Source organism: Camelus ferus, chromosome 23 (genome assembly GCF_009834535.1).
Source record: "Camelus ferus isolate YT-003-E chromosome 23, BCGSAC_Cfer_1.0, whole genome shotgun sequence".
Classification (NCBI taxonomy): Eukaryota; Metazoa; Chordata; class Mammalia; order Artiodactyla; family Camelidae; genus Camelus; species Camelus ferus.
Genome location: NC_045718.1, coordinates 30448030 through 30465254, shown reverse-complemented (window position 1 = coordinate 30465254; position 17225 = coordinate 30448030). Strand labels below are relative to the sequence as shown.

Genomic DNA, 17225 nt, shown 5'->3' with positions numbered 1-17225 from the left:
GGTGACCTTCCCATGGGAGAATCCCTCTGGTCATTCAGATCTTCACTGAAAAGTTATCTCCTAAAGATGTTCTCTCAGCGCCTGACCTAAAGTAGCCTTTCCAGTACTCTCCACACCATTACCGTTATTTTGATGGGATCTGATATTATCCTGTTCATTATTGGCCTTTCCTTGCGCCCTAGAGTGAAAAGTCCACTAGAGCAAGGACTTGTCTGTCTGGCCAGCACATGACAGATGCTCAAGGTGCACGTCTGAATGGTGAGACCCAGGCATCCTCATCTTAGTAGGTTCCCACAGTAATCCAGAAGTGCGTTACGGGCCCATGGACCACCAAGACCAGGCTGTCAATGCCTGACCTTTCCCAGCTTGTGATTCAAATATGCGTGACTCAGCCACCCTTTCAGCAGGAGTGATGGAGACATCAGTGGAACAGCACAACTGCTGTCCAGCCCAGGCTGGCTGCCCCGGTTGGCTCTCCCACACAGCCTACTCCTCAGAGGGAGTCTCAGGAAACCAGAACCAGTGTGACAATTGATGCACAGTCCAAAGGGAATTAGAAAAGATCTTCAAGCAAGAGACTGACCCAGATTTTTTTTTCAGATTTTTTTTTTTTAATTTAAGGGACCCAGAATAGCCAAAACAATCTTGAAAAGGAACAGAAATCTCAAAAGGAATCTCACTTTTTGATTTCAAACCTCACTCTTTGCAGTAATCAAGACTGTGTGACAGAACAAGATAGCATGAGGATAGAAATGTAGATTGACGGAACGGAATTAAGTCCAGAAATACAGCCTCACATTTACAGTCAATGATTTTTGACAAGAGTGCTGAGACAATTCAAAAGAGAAGGGACAGTCTTTACAATAAGTGGTGCTGAGACAACTAGATTTCCAGGTGCAGAAGAATGAAGTTGAACCTCTACTTCACACCATGTACAAAAATTAGCTCAAAATGGATTTTTAAAAAAAACCAAATGTAACAGCTAAAACTATAAATCTTTTAGAACAAAATATAGGCATAAATTTTGTGACACTGGATTAGGCAACGGTTTCTTAGATATGACACCAAAAGCACAAGCAGCCAAAGGAAAAATAGCTAAATCGGCATAATTCATCAAAATTAAAAACTTTTGTCCCTTTTAAAGGACATTAAAGGACACTATCAAGAAAGTGCAAAAACAACCCATGGGACAGAAGAGAGTTTTGCAAATCAAATATCTTTTAACTGATTCATTTTTAGAACACATAAAGAACTCTTACAATTCAATAATACAAAGACAAATAATCCAGTTAAAAAATGGGCAAAAGATCTGAATAGGTATTTCCCCAAAGGAAACATACAAATGGTTAATAAGCACATGAAAAGATACTCAGCATCATTAGCCATCAGGGAAATGCAAATCAAAGCCACCGTGAGACACCACTTCACACCCACTAAGATGGATATAGTGAAAAAAATAAAAATAGAGAGAGAGAAAGAGATAATAACAAGTGTCGGCAATAATATGGAGAAAGGAGAAGCCTCATACACACTGAGAGGATTAAAGAATGGTGTAGCCACTTTGGAAAATAGTTTGGCAATTTCTCAAAAGATTAAACATAGAGTGTGACTCCTAGGCACATAGAGAAATGAAAACATGTGTTCACACAAAAACTTGTACATGAATCTCATAGCAGCATTATTCATCATAGCCAAAAGGTGGAAACAATTCTTTGTTGTATCATCATGTGATAAATGGATAAACAAAATGTGCTAGACCCACTCCATGGAATATTATTTGGCCATAAAAAGGAGTAATAACCTGAGACAACATGGATGTACCTTGAAAACAGCACATTAATTGAAAGAAGCCAGTCACAAAAGGCCACATATTGTATGATTCCACTCATAGAAACCGTCCAGAACAGGCAAATCTATAGAGACAGGAAGTAGGTTAGGGATTGGCCAGGGCTGAGGGTGGGAACAGGGGTGAGGAGTGCTGCTGATGGGCCCAGGGTTGTTTCTTTTTGGGATGATGAAAAATGGTCTAAACTTGGTTGTAGAGATGGTTGCACAACTCTGTGAATAGGCTGAAAACCACTGAGTATATATTTTAAATGAATGAGTTATATGGTATGTGAATTACATCTCAATAAAGCAAAGTCTGAGTCAAGGCTGTGGCCAGGAGGGTGGAGGACAGGGGTCTGAATGTGGAGATGAGGTAGAGCCCACAGGACTGAGTCAGTGGGCGAGTGTGTGCGTGTTGTTGTTGGGAGGGAGGTGATAACAGCTCGTGCTTACCGCGTGCTATCTTTGTGGCCACGTCACATGGAATATCGCCTTTGTTCTTCACTGTAATGCTATAAGAAGGGCACTGTTTTTATTCTGGGGAACTGAGGCACAGAGGGGTTCAGGAACTTGCCAGGATTACACAGGATGTGGTCACACTGGAATCTGAGCCCAGTGGTTCAACTCTAAAGCGTGAGTTCCTCTAACACCCGGGCTTCTGGGTGGCTGAGCTGGAGACGGTGACATCACTCTGAGGTGAAGTACACTGACGGATGGAGGAACAAGAATTCAGGGGGGAGCGGACCAGTTCAACATGGAACATGATGAATTTGAGATGCCTCTGGGATATCCAGTAGATATTGCACGTAACAATGGGTTACATGAAACAGCTTTAGAGAGAGGAGGCCTGGACATGACAGATATTGGCATCACTGAATTTATCTGTTCTCCTTGGGAGTGAATGAGACCATGTGTAAGAGTCTAGTGGGAAGAGGACAGAAACGAGGATGAAGACCTGAAGTTCCCGTACTTAGGGAGGGGCACAGAGGAAGAGCGCCTGGGGAAGGAGGTGGGGACCATTCGGGGAGTAAAAGGAAAGGGGCAGGGAACTGAGTCCTGGGAGCAGGAGAAGAGAAAGGTGGAGGTGTCGGCCCTCAGGCGGAGTGAGGACCGAGGGCAGCCACTGGGAGTCAGAGGAGGGAGCCATCAGATCAGAGTCAGGAGGAGTGAGTGAGGGGGAGGCAGGAGGCAGGGAGCAGACCCGTGTGAGAACCCTGGAAGACGATCCTTTTAAAAAACAAGCACCTGGTTGTGAGAACAGGAGAGAGCATCTTAAACAGGATCCTCCGGTCACAGATGTCTCCAGGTACCAGCCGTGCCTCCAATGTCTGTGATCTGGACAGATTCCTGCAGCAAAGGGTGCAGATGCCCAAGACCTCTCAGCCAAGAGCAAGGAAAGCACCCTTGAGAGCTTCTATTTTACTAGTTTGGGAGCATATTAAGGATTTCAGCAATACAGTATAGTTAGCTGAGGTTTGAGGATTTTTTTTAACTCTAGACTATGTTTATTGTGATACAAAATTGGTTGCAATGGGGTCTGACCAAAGTTTGGATTCTGCTCAGAAAGCCAGTCCGCCCCATCACCCTTTCTTGTTTACTGCACTTGCGGAAAAGCTGATCTACATAGAAGTGGCAACCACAGCACAGCATTCGCCAGCTGCCACCATCATCCCCCAACCCGCCCTTAACCTCTTCAAGCTCCCTTCCTAAGCAGCCACCTGCAAGCACCCCACACAGGACACTGCCTATCCTTCATGTCACTGCCTCTAGGTAAATGCTTACTGATGAGGGAGCGACCCAGCCACCCAGGAGGGGCTCCCCCACCAGCGCTCTCAGTGGGACATGAACGGTCAGTTTACACAATTACCTCAACAAGGGCTCCACCCAAGGGTTTTTTTGTTCCAGAAGCAAAACCTTCCCGAGCTGAATTGCTAGTCAGCATCTACAGGGTGAAAGAGACAGAACGTGTGGGTCTCCTCCACCTGCGGGGTCTTTCTCCTCCACCTGCTGGGGCTTTCACAGCCCCGCTGTGAACCACAGCCAGTGCCTTGGCCCAGCTGTGGAGGTAATTCCATTCCTCCTCTGAGGCACTTCGGCTGCCCTGGAGTGTCTGAGTGAGGGGACAGCAGGTGGGGGCTCGCCGCCCCAGCCCAGAGCTACCTGAGAGGGATGGCATTGCCGTTAAAGGAATTGGAGGACCAACCTGCTTCTTCCTTCATCTGGCATCCACTGTTTGTTCCTTCTCCCTTCTACGTCTGAGAAGATGTAGAAGGGGTCTGGGGGCCAGCATGGGGCAGGGGAGCAGCTGGCCGAGGCCCAGAGGGGCTGCATTCAAACATATTAAAACCCAAATGGATCAAAGATTGATAAAACAAACCTTTAAAAAATAAAAAATGAACTCCCTTAGGAGAGTCCTGAGGCTCGGGAACCCGGCCTCCTCTCTCAAGACTGTGCTCTGCTCCCTGGGAGCGGATGGCCTGTTGGAGATTTCTGGCAAACACCCTGCTCCTCTGCTGAGACTCTGCGGCCATCCCTGGTCCCTCCCTGCCCGTGGGGCCAGTCCAGGTTGCAGCATCTTGGGCCTGCTGGGCTCCCAGAACAGACCAGAGTACATGGTAAACTGTTTAGTCCCAAAGCCAGAGCCCCCTCCCCGCCCCACCCCAGGGCCCAGAGGAGCAGTCCAGCTTTGTTCTGTGGAAACCAAGATAAAGAACTTCCTGGCCCCCAACCACCCTGGACCCAGCAGGTCAGCCCGCCATCCCTGCTTTCAACCCCCTTGTCCCCTTTGTGGGAGGGGAAGGAGGGGCAGCTCCCAGGAGCAGGAGGGGCACAGCTGCAGAAATGCGGGGGCCACCACCGCCCAAAGCACGATGGGGCTTCAGTGATCTGGGGGACCCTCCTGCTGGCAGAGAGCAGGCACTCAGGGGCATGGGACCGAGTTGAGGGAAGGAAGGTCAGGGCTTCAAACCTGAATTACTGACCCTGGGACCACATCACTCTTCCCTTGGAGTCTTCATCAACATCTGTACAACGGGCGCACGACCTGGCCCAGCCTTCTCACATCTGATCCTGCCTGTGCAGCCCTCCGCTCTCTCTCTCTCCCAGACCAACTCTTGCTGCTTCCCCAGGCCCCGGTTGGTGGAAAATGCCTCTCCCATAGCTCCCATCCATGCACCATAAGCCAATTCGCCTGAAGAAACACCAGCACCACCCAGTTCCAAATTGCCCAGGAAGAGACTGAATGGCCAGCCGGGCTCATGCTCACCTGAGCAGAGGTGTCCTGCTGAGTCGCAGGCAGTGGCCCAGTGGGGGTCCAGTTGGGTGAAGGGGGTAAAACAGCTGGAAGTGGACAGATGTCTGTGGCTAAGGGGCTTGTTATGAACTGGGAGGATGCTCCAAAAACGTCCCCCTGAGATGCCATCTTACAGAGAGGGATGTGGGAACAGAAATCATGAGCTCAGGGGTGGAGGACCTGAGCATGAGCAACTAATGCGGCTTTGGGGTGTGGACACCTGCTGGAGGTGAGAGCCTCGTGCTCTGCAGGGAGGTCCAGCTGGAGGCGTGCATCTGGAGGCATCAGCGTCTGGGCAGTAAGTGAGGCCCTGGGGAGGAGAACACCCAGAGTGAGAGAGGGGGGATGTTTGGGCAGTGAGGAACATCAGTGATGAGATTGGAGAGTCGAAGGAGATGGAGGAGGAGCAGCCAGGGAGGCAGAAGAAGAACAAGACAAGATGGAATCCAAGGGAAGGGAAGGGAAGGGCTGGTGTTGTCAGAGGTCAGGCAAAAGGAAGCCAGAAAGGGGAGCAGCTGCGGGTGGGTGTGCACTGAAAGGCCCTGAGGGGGTGATGCTGAAGCTGAAGGGAGAGGTAGGAGATTCCCTGGTGGTGAAGGGGTGGAGCCCAGGCACCCAGGATGAAGAACCATCACAGGCAAAGGCACAGCGGGGGCTAAAGCCTTGGGGGAGCCTGGAGCAATGCGGAATCGGTGGTGAGTGGGGCAGGGGTGGCGGAGGGACATAGGATGTAGGAAGTGAAGTGAAGAGGTAGAAAGGAACCACACCTGGAGAGGTCTCAGTGCATGCTGACTGTCTGCGTCTTCTTCTGTAGATCAGGCTTGGCAAACTGCAGCCCACAGGCCAAATCCAGCCTGGCACCTGTTTTTGTAAATGATGTTTTATTGGAACACAGCCCAACCTGGGCTGCTTTCACACTAGGATGGCCGAGTTTACCTTAAGGCCTGAGTATGTTTGTATTCGACCCTCTACAGAGAAAGTCTGCCGCCCCCTGCTGTAGACAAGGTTTCATCACTGGCGAGAAGGAACAGGAGGCTCAGACTCGCAACTGAGTGAGGAAGGCTGGAGGCAGCGGGAGGGTTAAGGGGTGTGGCTGTCATCCCGGTGAGAGCTGGGACCAACCCAGCTGAGGTTCGGGTGGAGGGGCCTCGGCTTTACAGGACTGGCAAATAAAATCCTTTGGTTAGCTCTGGCCTTCTGACGCACTGGGTTGAGAAAGATGCTGAGGATATAATTCTGCTCAGCAAGAAAGACTTCATTGAGTCATTCTGTTTTGTTGAAAAGAAATACTCAAATGTGGCCACTGAATGTCTTCTTTGCTGAAAGATGCTTAATAAAGAATTCTCTTCAGGATCTGCTCACATTTGAAAATTCTGAACACCTCCCTTTTTTCTCTGTCTTGGTGACAGGACCCAGGAGGCTTGCCTGGGTGTTTACACAATGGCCTGCAAGCCCCGTCTGCATCCTGAAGGAGGAAATGACCAGAGATTGGGGCAGGGTGGTGGGAGGGTGTGGGTCTAGAGGCTGCCAGTGCTGCAGACCCCAGGAGGCAGCTCTGGGCTTTGACCAGCAGAGTCCAGTGGAAGAGGCTCACCGGGCCGAGGGCGAGGCACAGCCTGGATGGAGCTGACAGGAGGCCTGGGCTGCGAACAAGGAAAGGAGGCTTATGAGTCATCCATGCTGCCTCTGGAAGTGCTCAAACCGGGAAGCAGTGGCGTTGGTCCCAGGGGCACCTGGGTGCTGGTGACCTGAGAGCAGACGGAGGGAGGGAGGCCGGGAAGAAGAGGATGTGGTTAGTGACGGTGGTTAGCCTGCAGGCTTGGGTGGGACAGGAAGTGGGATCTGAAAAAGAGATGTGACAGAGCCTGGGCTGGGGAAGGACAAACAAAGCCTCATCTTTTTCTGGGTGAGCGAAGTTGGCACAGTGGGGCCCTCCCATCCCAGGGTCAATGCGGAGCTGCAGGTAGGGCTGCAGTGGGCTGTGGCCAGGGACCGCGGTCTGGACTGACCAAGACTCAGGCATCACTTTCCTTGAACCCTGGGGCCTCTGAGACATTTGTTGACTTTAGGAAAAACACACAATGTAAGAGTTGTGAGCTGAAGTTTTACTCAGGGTCTTGCTGAGGACCAGGAGGCAGCCAGTCAGCAGCTCTGAGGAAACTACTCTAGAGAGGTAGAGGAGAAGCCAGTTTCTATATGACTTCCGGTTAGGAGATACATGCAGTTAAGCACCCATCTTGGGAAGAGATTACTGCTAGTCACAAAGAACAGATCTCTCAAGTTGATGATTTTAGTGCTTTCCTATGTATGGGAAGATGCAATCCCCTATGTATGGGTCATTGAAATTCTTTCTGAGGTTTGCATCAAACTATCGAGGGGCCCATTTATCCAAAGCTCAGGGTGCCTCATCTGGTTTTTCATTCTGAATCCCTCTCAGGGTGCACTGTCTATTGGGCGGTGGGCGGTGGGCGGTGGGCCGTGGGTGACTGCATGGATTATGACTTAACCCTCGTAGAACTGGGTGGTGGGCCACGCTCTTTGCTCTTCTTTGTTTACACATCTTTGGCTGCTAGTGTGTGGGATGGCAGTGAAATTAACTGCACAGGAGGAATGAAACGAGACGAATGTTCCCTCCTCCTGGAAGGACAGACAGGCCTTCACGTTCCTCAGCCAGGCTCTCAGACAGACGAGGAGGGATGAGGATGGAATACAGGCTTACTCTTGGTGCTTCAGGGGCTGCCCAGGCCCACGAAAAATTCATTTGGGTGGCCTGAGACCTGGCGGGAAGGGAGTGAAGGCCTTGGACCCCTCCAGTGGGAAGACCAGTCTGCCCAGGGCACAAGGCGTGGGCCCTGGACAAGCCCACAGAGCTCCCCAGTCTCAAGAGCAGGGCAGGGGTTCCCTGTGTGTGCCTGTGTCCCCGTGGGGGACATCTCAGAGCCCCTGGAGGTGGGGGCAGTGCTCAGGGAACAGGAGGAGCTGCAGTGACTGCCCAGGACTGTGGCCCAGACCTCCTCCTCTTGTTCCTGTTCCCTGAAAGCCTCAGGATTCCCAAAGAGCCCATGGAGTCGGGAGGGGTCTTCAGAAACCCAGAGTGGATGATCCCCCTCAGGGAGGTGCAGGCTTGAAGTCAGATTAACTTAGTTTAGGAAAATGAAGTTTAGTGTTTCTTTTACATTCCAGTATGGTGTCTTACAGGGCTACGGGAGTAACAGAGATCCTAGTTTTTACCAAAAGAGGCAATGCATACATACATATTTTTTCAGTTTCTTTTCCATTACAGCTCATTACAAGAAATTAAATAGAGTTCCTTGTGCCACAGTAGGTCCTTGTTTTATATATAGTAATATGTACCTGTTAATCCCAAACTCCTAATCTATCCCTTCCCGCCTTTTCCCCCCTGGTAACCACAGTTTGTTTTCTATGTCTGTGAGTCTATTTCTGGTTTGTAATTAAAATTTGTATCCTTTTTTTTTTTAAGATTCCATGTATAAGCAACATCACATGATATTTATCTTTCTCTGTCTGACTTACCTCACTTAATATGATAATCTGTAGGTCCATCCATGTTGCTGCAAATGGCATTATTTCATTCTTTTGTATAGCTGAGCAGTATTCCATTGTATAAATATATCACAGTTTCTTCATCCATTCATTTGTCGATAGACATGTAGGTTGTTTTCATGTCTTGGCTGTTGTAAATAGTGCTGCTCTGAACACTAGGGTGCATATATCTTTTCAAATTAGAGTTCCCTCCAGATATATGACCGGGAGTGGGACTGCTGGATCATAGGATAAGTCCATTTTTAATTTTTAAAGGAATCTCCATACTGTTTTTCATAATGGCTGCACCAAACTACATTCCCACCAACAGCGCAGGAGGGTTCCCTTTTCTCTACACCCTCTCCAGCACTTATTATTTGTAGACTTTTAAATGATGGCCATTCTGACTGATGTGAGGTGATATACCTCATTGTAGTTTTGATTTGAATTTCTTTAATAATTAATGAAATTTAGCATCTTTTGTGCCTGCTGGCATCTGGATGTCTTCTTTGGAGAAATATCTATTTAGGTCTTCTGCCCATTTTTTGACTGGGTTGCTTGTTTTTCTTTTTGATATTAAGCTGTATAAAGTTGTTTGTATATTTTGGAAATTAGTCCCTTGTTGGTCACATCATTTGCAAATATTTTCTCCCATTCTGTAGGTTGTCTTTTTGTTTTACTGATGGTATCCTTAGCTGTGCAAAAGCTTTTAAGTTGAATTGGGTCCCATTTGTTTATTTTTGCTTTTATTTCCATTACTCTAGGAGCTGGTTCGAAAAAAAAAAATGCTGCAGTTTATGTCAAAGAGTGTTCTGCCTATATTTTCCTCTAGGAGTTTTATAGTCTCCGGTCTTATATTTAGGTCTTTAATCCATTTTGAGTCTATTTTTGTATACGGTGTTAGAGACTATGTATAACTGAATCACTTTGCTGCACACCTGAAACTAACATTGTAAATTGACTACACTTCAATTAAAAAAAAAAGAATTTAAAAAAAGGAATAAAAAAAGAATTAAAAAAAATAGGCAGTTCATTGGAAAGAGGATGAGGAAGCAGAAGGAACCTAAAGGTGGAGGTCTGGGCACTGGGACGCCAACAAGAACCAGCAGTGCCCCTTTGCTGAGTTCTGCTTCATTTCACCCAGGTGTGGGGCATAATCAGAGCTGATTCCCGTTGAGCACTTACCAGGTGCCAGGCATTTACAGGACTGAGAACTTCACATGCGTTGTTTAATCCTCATGACAAACCCACGAGGCAGGTATTAATACCATCACTCCCATTTTGCCGATGTCGGACTGAGGCACAGAGAAGTTGAGTAACTTGCCGACGGTCACACAGCCAGTATTCTCCATAGCTCTACTGTGCTGCCTCGGGAGAAACAAGGGTCATCATGAACTGGACAGACACCATGAACACCTCGGCTAGCCCTCTCCCAATAACTCAAGTCACCAGAGAGGACAGGCAGGAAGAAGGCAGATGGGCTGTTGTTAGGCACCTGTGCACGTCACAATTTACACGGCACTTCGCACGTGTCCGTATCTCAGCCTCACCACAACTCCCTGAGGAAACGGAGACCCAGCAAGGAAGTGACGTGCCTGGAGCTAGTGCAGCTGTTAGAGCCGGGGCCCCTTCCAGGGTCTTGAGGGTGTTTCTCGCTCACCTCAGACTTGGCAAGCGCGGTGGGGGGCTGCTGGCACCGTTGATACAGCAAACATCGACTGTCCGTGTTTGTAGCTGCCCCAGCACAAATGCCAGAGAAGCATTTCGTGCAAAGCCTTTCTGATCAAGCGCTGTGTTCAAGTTCTCCAGGGCCTAACGCTACATATAGGAGGCCGGAGTGAGCTCTCCGTGCTTCAGGAACTTGCACCCCACCTGCAGCGCCGGCAGGGAGCCGCCCTCTCTGTGGCTTGGGCGTTCGAGCTCATTTCCTGTCGCGGTTCTCCCTCCACTCCCTCCTCCTCCCTTCCCCTCTCCTCCCCTCCGACGGGGGGCTGGGCGCATCCTTCAGCAAAGGATGGGTGTGGCCAGGGCGGGGCGGGGCAGTGGAGCAGAGGCTCGCCCCGCCCTCAGGGAGGGGGGCAGGAGGCGATCGGAGGGCAGCTCCGCCCCTTGGCTGCCCTTGGGGAGGCGGCTCCGGGATGGGGAGGCGGCTCCGGGATGGAGAGGGCGGAGCAGCCCGTGGGGCTCTCAGAGGCACCCGGGGCTGGAGAGCCAGCTTCCTAAAGAAGAGTCAGAGACCTTCGATTGACGGTCCCACTGGGAGTAGAGAAGGATAAGGAGCTTTCCGGGGCCATTGCTCCAAGGAAAGAACATTGTTCTTTCTTTCTCTGGCAATTCTTTCAGTGAGAACATGGGCTCCAGCAAGGGACGTGAGTTAGACTTGCAAGCGCTGCACCGGCTGTGAATAGCTCAGTGGGAGCCAGGAATAAGACTGTCAGATCTCGTAGCTGAAGGAAAGAAATACAGGCCAGCCAGAGTCAGAGAAGGCTTGTGGGCCCATAAATAAAGCAACGTGAAGATCCCCTTTCTGGTTTCCAGAGCTGGTTTGTGCTCTCCGGACAAACCTCAGTAAGGCAACACACTCGCCAGTGACAAGGACTGTGTTTTTTTTCTTTTCATATTCCCAGCCCAGCACCTAGTACCCAGTAGGTGCTCAATAAAGTGGAAGCAGTTCCTACTAGTAAACAAACATTTTACTCCAAGTGGCAGAGAAAGGGGAGAATTCAGCACCCTGGGAAACAGTCCCTTTGGTGGTGGGCAATTTGATCTGGTGTTTTAAATACCCAGAATGGGTGTCAGGAACCCCGGATTCCCGAGCAGATCTCCACAGCTGGGTGACTTCACACAACTCACCTCCATGCTCTGGGTCTCCATGTCTCTGAAAAATGGAGAGCCTCAGTACCTGATGGGGCAGTGCCCAGTGCCAAGAATCCTTCCTGGCTCCAGGCTAAGCAGATGGTGCCTGGTACTAAGAGGCCTCACCAGATCTAAAGGTGGGGCTGGCAGCTGGGAGCCCACAGGGAGGACGCCAGCTGCTCTCACCTGCCCAGCTGCTCCCAGGGTCCTCCCCCATCCCTGCACCTTGCAGCCACCAGTCACTTTCTGCCAGTCTGGATAGTTCCAGAGTTCTACCCTGAAGGTCAAAGCTTTCAGAGACGAGTGAAGAATTGGGGGACACCCCACTAATGACCCCATCAGGGTTTCAAAGGGTGAGGAAGCTGCTGTGGACAGAATGTGTCCCCCCTAAATCCATGGGTTGACACCTAACCTCCAGTGTAATGGCATGAGGAGGTGGGGCCTTTGGGAGGTGATTAAGTCATGAGGGTGGAGACCTCATGAATGAGTTTAGTGCCCTTATAAAAGAGGCCCCTGACGGGGCGGTGACTGTCCTCGGGTTCAACCCTGGTGAGGGGCAGGGTGACCGGATCCCCGGCTTCCCCGCACTGCGCCCAGCACCCAGCAGGCAGGGTGCTCCCATCTCTGGTAGCCTCGGCGTCCGCCCAACCAAGAGGCTTCCGCTAGAAAACAAAATAAAAACACCTGAAGAGACCCAGAGAAGCTGGGCGGCCCATAAACAGCAGGCAAACAAAACCAAGGTCTCTTCTCCCTGGCACCCCCCCACCCCATCGCCCCCACCACCCCACCCCCACCCCCCCGCAGAAGGGGCGGCGTGAGGTTCAGGGCACTCCCTTCTGATGTTTAGGACACACTTCCTCAGGAACCACCTGTGGTTTGGGGAGCACACTTCCCCCACCCTCAGGTCAGCAGCTCACCCCATCTATGGCTGATCAGATGTGCTCTCCCCAGTGAGCCAGGCCCCAGGGCAGCGTCCACCCCTGAAGCACCCTGATCTCATGAGCTCCCTGCAGAGAGAAGAGACCAGCCAGCCCTGGGCCCCTCCCAGGCCTCCTGCCTTTTTCCTCAGGCCCACTGCCCTGCATCCCCTCAGGAGGCTATGCACGCCCTGATGGGTCTCCTTACATCTCTCCAAATCCTCTCTACCAGCCAGTGAGTGGCCAGTCCTCTCTCAGGCTGCAGTGAGCACGTGGTTTCTTCCTTTGGAGGCAGCCTGGCCTGGGGAAGGCTCTAGACCACAGAAATCTGCCTGCCCAGTCTCCACCGTGGGACCCGGGGCGCTCCGGACCCCTCTTCCCTCCGCAGCCTTTCGGGTGTGCAGAATCCCCTCCTGTTCCCTAGGTCCCTTCTCCAGGCTCAGATATCTTTCCTCACATGACTGGACTTGGAATCTTCTCACCATTCTGGCCACTCAATCTGAACGTGCTGTGGTTTGTTGCTGATGGTTTTCTGAAAGTGGGGTACCCAGGGCTCAACACAGCCCCTAGGAGTTGTGGGATCCGTTGGGCCCAGGGGAAAGCTCTGTGCCCACATTTTTGTTGACATAACTTGAGGTCATATTAGATATCTTGGTCTTCTTGCCGACACTGCAGTCAAAATACTCGATTCACATCCCTTCCTGGTCAGTTAGACTTTGGATACATTACTCCTGTGCCTGTTTTCTTAACTGAAAAACAGGAATAATAACAGCACTACCAAATCCCGAGGCAAAATTCGAGGAAAAGGAAATAACGGCCTTCGGCCGGCAGAGGTCCCTGCACACCCGCTCCGGACGGGATGCGCTATCCAACGCGACCGCCAGGGGTCGCCCGGGCGCCGCTGCCCAGCTCAACGCGCCAGGGAGCAGCCCCCAACCCACCCAACCCGACCCGCGCAGGCCCTCACATACACCAGAGGACTGGCACCCTTCGGGGGCCGAGGGAAGCTGGCTGCACCTACCCGACGGACTGGTCGCCCCTTCCCCCCCCAATCTCGCCTACTTGGAAGACTGAGTAGTTTTGCTGCAAACCCCCTCACCTGGATGTGGACCCAAACACCAGGTTCTGTGGCGGATGAGCAGGTGCGAAGAGGAGCGACAGGCGGGTGGGAAACGCGGGGGTGGTATAACCCGGAATGTTGCAGAGCCTTTGAAAGAATGAAAATGATACTGCTTGGAGACAGAATATTCCACAATCCCCGCACCCCCACCCCCGGGAGCCCGGCCACATCCAGGAATATGATAGAGCCTGAGTCCACCTCTGCTCTCCAACAGCCTCTTCTGGTCTCTGGCCCCGGAGGCCTGCTCAGCATCAAGTCATCACACCCTCCTCCTGACCTTCTACCCCTCCACACCGCATAGGGTGCACTCACTGTGTTGAGGTGCTGTCCCTCTTCCCCCTACCTGCCCCCACCAGGAGCCTGCAAGCTCCCAGGACAGGGTCTCCTTTGCTGAGCACCCCCACCAGGAGTCACCAGGACAGGCTGGCCCAGGAAGATAAATTAGAAGGATCTGGGGAATAACAAATGGGACACAGAAGCAGATACTTGAATTTGACTTCTTCCCCTTGGCAATGAAATGAGAACAAAATCTCCCTCTGGTCAGGGTGAAGAGGGGCATAAATGGTTACACAGTTTCCCTTCCTCTTTCTGAGGAGGAAGCATTTTGATCTGGCCTAAAGGAGAAAGAGTCCTGCTTCCAAAGTGTCTGGTAGGTCTTCCTCAGGCAAGAGAAGATCAAGAGGACATATCTATGATGGTTAATTTTATGTGATGGGTCATAGTGTGCCCAGACATATGGTGAAATATTACTGTTTGTGTCTGTGAGGATGTTTTTGAATGAGATTAGTATTTGAACTGGTAGACTGAGTAGAGCAGATCGCTCTCCCCAGTGTGGGTGGGCCTGACCCAATCAGTTGATGGCATCAATAGACCAAAAAGGCTGAGGCTCCCAGGGTAAGAGGGTAAGAGGGAACTCCTCCTGCCTGACTACTTTCGAGCTGGGGCATCGGCTTTTTCCTGACTTCAGACTTAACCTGAAACATCAGCTCTTCTTGGGTCTTAAGCCTTGCCTGCCTTCAGACTGGAACAAAAGTATCCCACTGTATCCACAGGAGATATGTTCCAAGATGTCCAGTGGATGACTGAAACTGTAGACAGTACCGAAGCCTATATACTATGTTTTTACCTGTACATACATACCTTTGATAAAGTAAGTTATTAGGCACAGGAAGAGACTAACAACTGTAACTAATAACAAAATAGAACAATTATAAAATACATTGTAATAAAAGTTATGTAAAGGTGGTCTCTCTCTCTCAAAATATCTACTGTACTGTATTCACCCTTCTTCTTGTGATGATGTTAGATGATAAAAAGCCTACTTGATGAGATGGAGTGAGGTGAATGATGTAGGCATTGTGACGTGGCATTAGGCTACCACTGACCTTCTGATATGTCAGAAGAGAATTATCTGCTTTGGGTGATCTTGGATCATCGAGCCATGATGATATCAATGGTAGGGTGTCAGGAGCAGATGATGTCAGTGGTTGGGGATCCCAGGAAGGACAGAGTGGGAGGTCTTGAGATTTCGTCACACTACTCAGAGCGGTGCACAGCTTGTGAATTACTTCTGGAATTTTCTGTTTAATATTTTTGGATCTCAGTTGACCACAAGTAACTGAAATCCTGGAAACTGTAACCACACGCAAATGGAGGCTACTGTCCATCATTGGTCCTCCTGAGTCTCCAGCCTGTTGACTGCAGATTTGGAGACTTGTCAGCTTCTGTAATCACATAAGCAATCCCACTTGTATATATGGGTATGCTATGTGATATTCCTTATAATATATATGTGCATGTACAAGATCCTGTTGGCACCGTTTCTCTGGAGAACTCTGCCTAATGCAATATCCTCTTCAAAAGAACAACATGATATTCTTCTCTCCTCCCACACTGGCAAAGACAAGTCCTTTGCGTGTATGGAGAAATATTGTACATGTGCAAATCTGTTGAGTCAACATTTCCTCTTTGGAGTCTGTCCTTGGGAACCAATTGCATGTGGTGAGGGTGTCTTGTGTATACATGGATATTTGAGAGGACTTCTTGGTTTCCCCTGCCCAGCACCCACTGCCCTCCTAGTAGAGGTTTGTGTCAATGCCTGGTCAGTCGGAGCAGTCTCCTGGCCAGAGTGATTGGTTCAGTGTTGGGCACATGGCTAAGCCAGGTCAATTAGAGTAAATGAGATTTTATTCTTGGGACTTTGCAAGAGCTGATTTAGAAATAAAAAAACAAAACTTGATTTTTCTTCTGAGAAGAGAGTTGTCCACTTTGGCTTCTGGCAGCCATCTTGCCACCATGAGGTGTATAGCAGGCCTGAGAATTGAAAGTGCAGAGTAAAGTCTTAGAGACTCTCATACCCCAAAGCAGAGACTTCCCCTGGGTGTTTTATTTACATAGGCAGTAATTTCTTGTTTGATTCAGCAAATTTAACCTGTGTTCCTATAATTCTAACTGATTCAACAGGGCTGTACTGTTATGATAGTGGGAAACAAGATCATTGAAATGGCCATCAACAGTAAGTTGATTAAATGACTGTCCGGGGGAAGGGTACGGCTCAAGTGGTAGAGCATGTGCATAGCACGCGCGAGGTCCTGGGTTGGATTCTGAGTATCTCTTATCACCTCCTCCTAATTATCTCCTCCCCTTCCCCAAAACCAAAATGAGGCCGCCTTGACAGCTAGTGGAATGGAGAGGATGCGAGTTCCCCTCCCGATGCTGCTCCCTTGGCACAGGGGCCCTGGGCCAAGCAGCCCTCTCTACCAGGGGCCCAGATGGCAGGTGTCACTGTCAGTCGCATCCTGCTGTGGGACTCGTGGGGCTCCCCACACTCCTGGCCCCACCAAGCCTCCCCCAGCCCCTGCTGCTGTTCTGCTCCTGAGCGTAACCCCTTGCGGCCTGCGCAGTGGCCAGCGTCCTCCCGGAGCGGTGAGGGCAGGTGACCAATGACTGCTCCCAACCTCGTCTGCCCAGAATTAGGTGTTGTGTGTCCGGCCATTCCCACACCCCTCACCCACAGGGCGAATAGGAGGCAATTACCACAAGGCTCCTGTTATTTAAGCTGCTTTTAAGCCAGGTATTCTCTTACTTATGGCTGGAAGCATCCTGTCAGATAAGCCCAGACGTTCCCACAACACCCAGGGACCCCGGGCTCGGATATCTCCCACTCACTCTCACATAACAGACTCAGGAAAGCATTAGGCCAGTGGACTCACTCTTTCCTGGATCCACAGATCACAGATCGCTTTACCTGATGGCTTTACCGCAGAGTCAGGGATCCAGGCAACACCCCCATAACTGCTCCCAGTCGTGGTCTGGGAAACAGGAGGCCGTCTTGTTTCCTAAAGGGGCCAATGCCTTTGTTGAACACTTTAAGATAGTTTAGATAGAAAACATTTTAAATGGCTGTACCTTCCACAGAGTGTCTAAATGTGTGGAATGTTAACCCAGATACCACTGCCACTGTGGGTTCCACAGGCAAGAACTGTGCCACGCAGTTTTATATTTTCTGCAAAACTCTCATGGTCCTAGAACCTTGAGATCTTGTTCTTCTTTTTTTTAAATCAGCATCAATCTCTCTTTCTCTCATGAAGGCCTCTGAATCTCTCTAGAAAGCACGGAGTCTAGTGTGGTGTGGGCTGGGCTTTCAAAGGGGAAGTGCACTGAATCCCCA

General features: G+C 50.3%; 1 long non-coding RNA gene across 13 annotated transcripts; it reads right to left on the bottom strand.

Annotated features, from left to right (window-relative positions):
• Positions 1 to 588: 588 nt before the first annotated feature.
• Positions 589 to 10652, bottom strand: LOC116659271. 13 transcript variants are annotated; one of them, XR_004314526.1, is made up of 5 exons: positions 9848 to 10645; positions 5887 to 6867; positions 4031 to 5429; positions 3695 to 3769; positions 589 to 3174 (listed from the first exon to the last, which is right to left on the bottom strand). It is a non-coding gene; the product is annotated as an uncharacterized LOC116659271 (long non-coding RNA). The 13 variants fall into 13 exon arrangements; XR_004314524.1 differs by having other exon boundaries at positions 5093 to 5429; positions 9848 to 10644; XR_004314521.1 differs by having other exon boundaries at positions 589 to 5429; positions 5887 to 5980; positions 6714 to 6867; positions 9848 to 10652.
• Positions 10653 to 17225: the final 6573 nt, after the last annotated feature.